Source organism: Halyomorpha halys, unplaced genomic scaffold, assembly GCF_000696795.3.
Source record: "Halyomorpha halys isolate HHAL.00 unplaced genomic scaffold, Hhal_1.1 Scaffold34.1, whole genome shotgun sequence".
Classification (NCBI taxonomy): domain Eukaryota; kingdom Metazoa; phylum Arthropoda; class Insecta; order Hemiptera; family Pentatomidae; genus Halyomorpha; species Halyomorpha halys.
This window is the reverse complement of record NW_027105031.1, coordinates 1434202-1442365: the sequence shown is the minus strand read 5'-3', so window position 1 is coordinate 1442365 and position 8164 is coordinate 1434202. Positions and strand designations below refer to the sequence as shown.

Below are 8164 nucleotides of genomic sequence, written 5' to 3'. Positions count from 1 at the left end.
TGCGATCGTCGGCCTCTCATTGTAATTAATTATACATCAAAATTACTGTCTATAGTTAAATATGAAGAATTAATATTAACGAACAGATACAAATATAATAATTATTACGAAACCAGAGAAGTTTGATGGAGGAAGTAATTGAAGCTAACGAGCAATCTTGGTCATTAATTGAATAAGTGGCCGTTCCTTGGGGAGGGGAGTGGGGAGATATGTTCATGATTCGCTAATCCAAATGTTCAAGTTACTACCCAAACTGAAAAGTTTATAATAAGATTTTACATAAATTTAGTAACAACATAGTTAATTAGTTATCCTTTTGGATAATTGTGAGAATTAGATCTCAGTTTGGTCTATAATTTGAAGAAAAGAGAAAATAAATTGACAAGAAACCTTGTTCGAATAAATAAAGCTGCAGGAAAAAACGCCAAACACTCAACAAATTTAGAGAAATTACGACTTATTCTTTACATTTTAGGAACATATTAGTAAATAGTGCATAACGAATTCAAGAGCTATCAAAAAAGGGTAAAGAATACATAAAGGATACTACTACGCCATTTAAAAAAGTGGATGTAAATACTAACTTATTACTATAAATACTACTTTATTGTAGAGTAATATAAACAATAATTTTAATATTGTTGTGAATTAAATGTGTGCTTCCTTCAGATTTAGTAATATCTATGGTAACATATGATATTGAGCAATAGAAAATAAAAAGAAGTGCTGAAAAAGTACAATAGTAATAAACAGTGTAAGACAGATTGTAAAAAAAAAGACAGTAATGCGAATGATATGCGATGATATTAATATATAGGATGATATAACTTTCTTGTATACTCTTTCAATATTTATTAAATTTGTCAAATATTTATGACCTGCAAGCGTACCATGAAAAATAATTTGCTAAATTATTAGAAAGTCCCAGGAGTCTGTATTAGTCTCTGGGTACAAGTGTGTATGGAACCCTCCTTGAAGTAACACATCGCCAATCAATGTAGCACTTAGCCTCAGCGTAAATATTTCATTTTTTTATTTTATAATCGAAAAGCAGCTAAAGCATGACTTGATACATTGAACTGATAAGATAAAACTGTCCGATAAACCTACAGTAATATTGCAACCAGGATAAATTGATGACCGATGAAAAGTTGTAGGCTAGATGGTCAAAGTGGTAGGAGAAAACTTGAGCAATAAACCAGAAAGCAGCAAATCCCAGTATAAAGTTATAGGCGAGTCCACATTAAATAAAGCCTCCACCAGAAGATTATTATATTAGTGAAAAACATTTTAGACTTACATGCTTTAGACGTCCTATGTTCTACCAGTCCTATACAAGACTCGGTTGCACTCTCGAAATAAGTAAATTTCCCAAAACATCTAAAACAACATCATCCTGTTACTGAAATTACTACACCCCATAAATAACAAGGTAATAAATAAATATTATTTGTAAGAAACTTAATTTAAAAAATAAATAAACAAATCCAACGAATAGATCCGTACCTGTATAATGTATCCGGTATCAACTTTTAAAGTGGAAGTATTATGAAGTTAATGATATACTGTTTATGTATATTCTGTTGGGAGGCACCATAAATATTATCATGAGTTAATAGTTGACTGCAGATATATATAAATGAAGTGGAGATGGTTGGGGGTGCGGCAAGAGTAGAACACAAATAAGAAAAAACTTATTATTAGTGCCAATGTTTCGACCCGAATTTCATGCTTTTATTAGGGCTAAGAACAAAAAACGAGATAAAAATCAATGAATACAAGGATATAGAGAATGTTTAGAAAATATACATACATAAATAGTGTTGAAAGACATGTATAAAGTATTATAAGAAGATAAAGGCTGTATGAAAACAGCAATATTAAATTTAAGGTAGAGGAAAAAAAAAACAAGGAAATCTATTGGTAAATATATATACAAAAATAAAAATTATTTAAAATAAAGTGACGAAAAAAGTGGGAAATAAAATGTATACGTAAGTAATTAAATATTTATAAGTAAAATAACAGGACTAACAAAATAAACTATAAAGTTATATAATCATTAAGAAATAAAGAAATATGAATATTTTAATTTACTAATAAAAGAGAGAAAGAAAACATATGTAATTAATGAATTATGTAAAAAAAAAATTCTAGAATAAAGAAATAAAGTTAAGTAAAACAAAAAGAGTAATTAGTAAATATGACAATAACAATATGTGGTGATCATAACTTAATAACGTGGGTAAGGAAGAAGTAATAAGAAAAGAGTAGATTGGGGATGGGTGTAAAAAGAAAGATTAAAAAAAGAAATAACGCTTAAAACGTTTTTCGAGATAGAAAAGGCAAGTGAAGTCAGGCATGTGGCCAATTTTGGGTTAAAAAAAATACATTGGAATAGATGACGAGGATACCCGAAAAGGTTAATAATAAGATTACAAGTTTTATTATTTATATGGGTAAAGTATAAAACATAAAGGGTGGCAATAAACAATAAGTTTTTACTCATTTGTGTTCTACACTGACCGCACCCCAACTGTCTTTTCCTCATTTCCATAACTCTTATCAATCGAAGGAGAGGAAGCAGTGCTGAATTTATAGAGCTGATGTCCTCTAAAATTATTAATTAGAGATGATAGTCAGGGGATGCGGTCAATAAAAAGAACATAAATAAACAAAAAATTATTTATTCATGTCAACGATTCGACCTGAGTTTCAGGTCTTCATCAGGGCTATAGAACAAAAAAGATAACAACCATCAAACAGAAAATTGAAAAGAAATAGTATACTAACAAATTTGGAATTATATAAAATATTAAATTGAATAATACAAAATAGGTGATTAATAACCATGGAATTATACAGTAGCAGATTGATAACAGTGGAAGATGAAATATAATATTAGGTAGGTAAGAAGTTATGTATAAGATAAGATATGTAAATAGTGTCAAAAAACATTAATAGTAAAGAGTAATGGATGTATGTTACAATAAGCAAGAAAGTTATATAGATGATTATTTTTTTTTAAATATTTATTTATTGCCATTTACAACAGTACATTATAATACATTTAGTAAATCTGATCTAAGTTAAATTGGAGTGTTACAGGCGTGTAGGGAAACTACCCATTGGTTTCGAAATCATAAATTAAAGAAAAGTCATTGTTTATCATTTCTGTGTATATTATATTATGTGCCCTTAAATTTCTTTAATTTATGATTTTGAACCACGGTATTTCGGTAACTATCTATAGTGCCAAAAGATATGTTCGACTAGTGAAATTTTAAGGAAACCTAATGTTATTTATTTACTTTGAAAATAGATGTTAAAAATAATTTTTTGCCCCCTTTCGTTGGCCCAAGACTTCTACACTGCAAAATTAAAATCCTAAACTTTAGAGCTTTCCAAGTAAGCACTTGGGAAAAATATCATTAACTTCCAAAGAGATTAAAAAAAAAGTATAGAAGAGTTATTCGGTTAATATTCCAATGAAGGGATCTAATTTTTCAATTGTAAAAGATAATATAGGAGTCAAATATGATTCATAGTCCCAGGACTAATATCAGTATTCCTTATACATCATCGATTCCGTAAATGTAATCATTACATTTGACTCATACCGATTAAAGTAAAAATTTAAATGACTGAACACATATAAATGCCAACAACTTGACCAATTATTATTATTAAATTAAGATTTTGTACCAAGAATAAGTCAGATAATTTCCTTTTCATCTTTCTCTTAGCTTTTAGTTTATTTTCTTAATTCTTTCCCTGACGTAAGTGCAAAAAACTGCAAGGAGAATACTACTGAAGTCTTACATTCTGACGATTTCTGGACAGGAGGGACGAATAGTTTTCAATTTAAGGCAATGGGGAAAACAGCATGTTTCAGTTATTGAGCTGTTCAATTTAAATTCCTTCAGATCCTCTTGTATATAATTAAACTACTTGACACAGTCAAACGCTTTTCTTTTTATATCTACATAACCGAAACCCAAATATTTTTAAATGGGCTTATCCACATTTAGTCTACAATCTAACTATTTACTTCCAACATTATTATATTGAATCTAATATCTGACATATCATCTAACTATATCAAATATACTGATGTCCAAACTCGGGCAATTTTCATCTATACAGCATGAATTATATAGAATTTAAATAAATCAATAACTATGTAAAATTAGTTTTAAATAAACATTGCATCATTAATTCCGTACAGGTTAAAGTTTAGTAAAGCCATATTACAATCCATCATTAATAATATTATATTTAAATTTAAAATAAGGAAACAATATTTATTATAGCTATTTTCGACTAATTAAATATTCATTAAAAGATAGAAATTTCAGTGAAGAAAATAACAGGAATGTTGCTATCACAAACCCCCAACCAACGCTCTAGTGAAGCCGTAAAGAACATTATCCGCTTATGGAATAACAGAATAAAAAAGGGAGAGAGAAACCAGGAACGATCTGTCAAGCCGATTATTGGAGCCTTCTGATTTCCACAACGTTTTGGAGAGAAAATATTTTGTTGTTCCAGCTCATGCTCAGCTGGAGTAAGGATAACAATTAGTTGGATTACTTTTCTTAATATTCAAATTATTATTTTTTTCAGATTTTCTTTAAGAAAACGTGACACACTATTTGGAATGAGATTATTCTTGAGACAAACTACAGAATATATGCAGAAAGACAAGAAAATTTTTAGGAATTTTAGCAAAGTGGATAAAATACGCTCAAACCAGCACAATATACAACTCGGTACTAATATACAGAACAAACTCCAGCGGTGGGGACTTCAAAACTTACTTCACAGAATTATACAAGTTAGTGTAGGCTCCCCAGTGAAAAGGATTCGTTGTGAGTTTGTATACCTTTTGAGCATGCTCAGTGAGCGGAAGTCAACACCAGTGATGTAATTATAATGATATGAGTAGAAATTTTGTATAATTTTAATTAAGAAAAAAAGGAAAACAATAGTATATATTTATTAAGTTAATCAAGTCCAATCTTATTTCTATTGGTAAGGTACCGAAATGTCCCTAGTCAGACTCAGTTTTACGCTGTTTAGAACAGGACCAAGGTAAACTAAAAATACCGAAAGTTAATATTAATTCAAGTATCAAAATTCTTTAGATCCTTCCTTAATGAATAAAAGTAAGAATAAATAAAGAATTTCAAGTATTACAACGCTCGAAACCTTTTAACGAAGCTGAAACACAAAACAAAAAAGTTTTTTCGTTCATTAAAAAAAATTCAAGTTTACACAAATAATTCTTAATAAAATTATGGTTTATTGTAAATTATATAGTTTATAGTTATAAACGTTGGTGAATATGTTCCGTTTCAAATAAATATTCTATTTTGTTAAATATTTGCCATTAGAGTCTTAGTAATGTACGTTGGACGCCTCTCCATTCCTTTAGTGTAAGGGTGAATTGAACATTTAATTTTCCTATTACTTATCATTTCAGTGTAAGAAAGCATTGTTCCATCAATTCTCTTCTTTATCGGTTAAAGCTTTCAGGCAATAAATTATTGTATTATACAGAAGTATCAGATCCAGTTTCAGGAGTGTTATTTTTCGTCGGCTCCAGACTGAGGTAAGCGTTTTTCTTTCAAACAGAAAGCTTCATTCCGTGTAATAATCGATTTTTTACAACTAGTGAATTCCTGTTTCCTGGTAGTAATAAATTAAAACAATGAAAATATGTGAACAAGAGATCAATCATTCTAGGGACTTGACATTTTTATGCACTGTATCTTGGAAAGCAAGAATTACATTTTCTCTTCAATTTAACCACTTAAATATAACAAAATTACAGGATGTTTTATTTTTTTGTGTTCAACACCTTTTTTAGTTCTGTTCAGTTTACATTAGTTAACATTAGAAGATTGATTAATTTAATCTATATTTATTAATATGATAAATTTAGCCTTTGAATTTGCAGCACCAGTTCAAATTTTATGCTGCTACTTTTATTTCTCCAGTTCCTATTTTAAGTGCTATTGTATTCTTATGTAAATGTTTATATTATCTGTTTTACTCAGCGAAATGTTCTTTTATTATTTTTTAAATAGGAAATATGATTTTATTTTAAAATGAAAATATTTATTTCAACAGTTTTCAATTTTATGCTTTATAATGTAGTAAACCGGATCATTATTAGTTACTCATTATTAAATTGTGTAAGGGGTAGGTGCGTACCTTTAACGAAATGAAAAGTTTTCATACTTAATAGCTAAACAATTGAAAATCGTAAATGATGCTTTAATTAATAAGTATTTTTTTTACATGATAGAGAAGATTAAGAATATTTAGGAGATAGGAGATATCGAGACAAGTGTCGAAGGTAAGAGAATATCTCCATCTAATAAATACAGGATTGTGATGTACAGGAGCCCCTGGTTCCTTCTAGGCATTACCGCTAGTGCCAAGGCTCGTCTTCTATAAGGGCGATTAAAGAAAGGTCAGATAGTTGTAATACCGCTCCTTGTGGTACATGCAAGCCGTACCTACAAGAGGCGAGGAAAAAAGAAAAAAAGAGATTTAACCAGCGAATACTTCTCGGTAGCCAATATATAAGGAATGGAGTAAAAGATATGTTTCACACACTATATATATATATATAACAGATGGTAAACAAACTTAAAGCAAAAAAAACCTTAGTAATTGTTTACTTGATAAGAATGTGATATCCCCCTTCAAGGTTCACGAACTCTAAGATAATTTGAGATTAATATTTAGTAGCACACATCGTTCAAAACTGACTCATCTACAAAAAATCCTTATATGGAATGTACAGCAAAGAAAAACTAATAATTTCCAAGACTATTTCCTAATACTTCGAAAATAAATTAAAGAGTAGCTATCAAGTCAAGAACTAAACTCTAGGCAATCCATTGAATTGTCAAGGTGAAGTTTAACTTTATTCTATACTCACTGCAATTTATAATAAACATCAAGTTCATATTTTCAAAGAAATAAAAATATTTTATGTTTTCTTTCAATATTTCTAGCGAAAATGTCAAAAGGCACCTTTTCAGATTTAACTTAAAATTATCCCTAAAAGTTATTCATGTTTACACATTTATCTGATTTTTCATGTATTGACTGTGAAATTGACTCATTAATATCATTTTCCTTCATCTTCCCTTAATATAGTTAAGTAATAGCAAGAAATAAGTAAGGAATAGTCCATACACTACGTACTAACTATTCCTATTAAGTTTAAAAATGCCTTTTGAAAATTTCCAAGTAGTTTCTGGTTTAAAATAGTTTTAAAAACAAATATTAACATTGTTCAAGAGCACTATTTTAAATCGAATCATGTTAAAGAATAGTAATTCTTTAGACTCTTTTTAGATTTTTATGACAGAAAATAAATAATCCTCGGGAAACCGTTAATATTTTACAGCTGATATAAAAATGCTACATGTAAAGATGTAATGATCGATAAGTTCAAAAAAGAAAAATAGACAAATATAATTTTCAATAGTGAACAATGTGAAAACCAAATTAAAGAAATTTACCGTATTCTTACTTTTTTGTTTATTTCCCCTAATTTATTATTTTTTTAATTTCATTAATCATAATTTATTTCTAATTAAGAGGATGATGAGACATTTATGAGATAAAGAAGAACTTAATTTACTTAATTAATTAATGAGATAAATTGGAATAAGTTTTAATAATACAAATAAGGGCAGTTACTTAATCAAATGCAAATATTTTTTTAAAAAAACAGGTTTGCTTTGCAGCTAGTTCATAACCAGATTGAGTTAAAACATACTCTATACCATACCCCAGCCATGTAATCTATAGAATTGAGATGTTTTATGATTTTGAAAAATATTAATAAATCAGGACAGAGAGGTAATCAATAGAATAAAATCTAGTACTATAATCAAACTTAATCTATAAATTTGACAGTAAATATAATAGAAAAACGATTAATGTGCATCGTTAATTTTTATGCATAAGCTATGAATAAAATCAGAAAAGTCATTATATTATTGAAATAATCAACTAATTAATTCACAATTCATCTTAGAACAGTGATTTATTGAACTGTTTTAAAGTAATTTTTCTATAAATCTTTTTTCTAAGTGTAATATAATAAATATTAGGATTTCTTTTTTAATGCTTATAT

General features: G+C 28.3%; 1 protein-coding gene across 9 annotated transcripts in view; it reads right to left on the bottom strand.

The window, feature by feature from the left end:
• The window catches only part of trc (Serine/threonine-protein kinase tricornered), a 334990-nt gene that overhangs the window by 143280 nt on the left and 183546 nt on the right, over positions 1 to 8164 (bottom strand). For 2 of the 9 annotated variants that reach the window (XM_067047850.1, XM_067047856.1), the window contains one exon: positions 1301 to 1380. The exons of the other annotated variants lie outside the window; for them this stretch is intronic. The gene's annotated coding sequence lies outside the window, so the exon portion shown is untranslated. The remainder of the gene's footprint in view (positions 1 to 1300; positions 1381 to 8164) is intronic. 9 annotated transcript variants of the gene reach the window in all.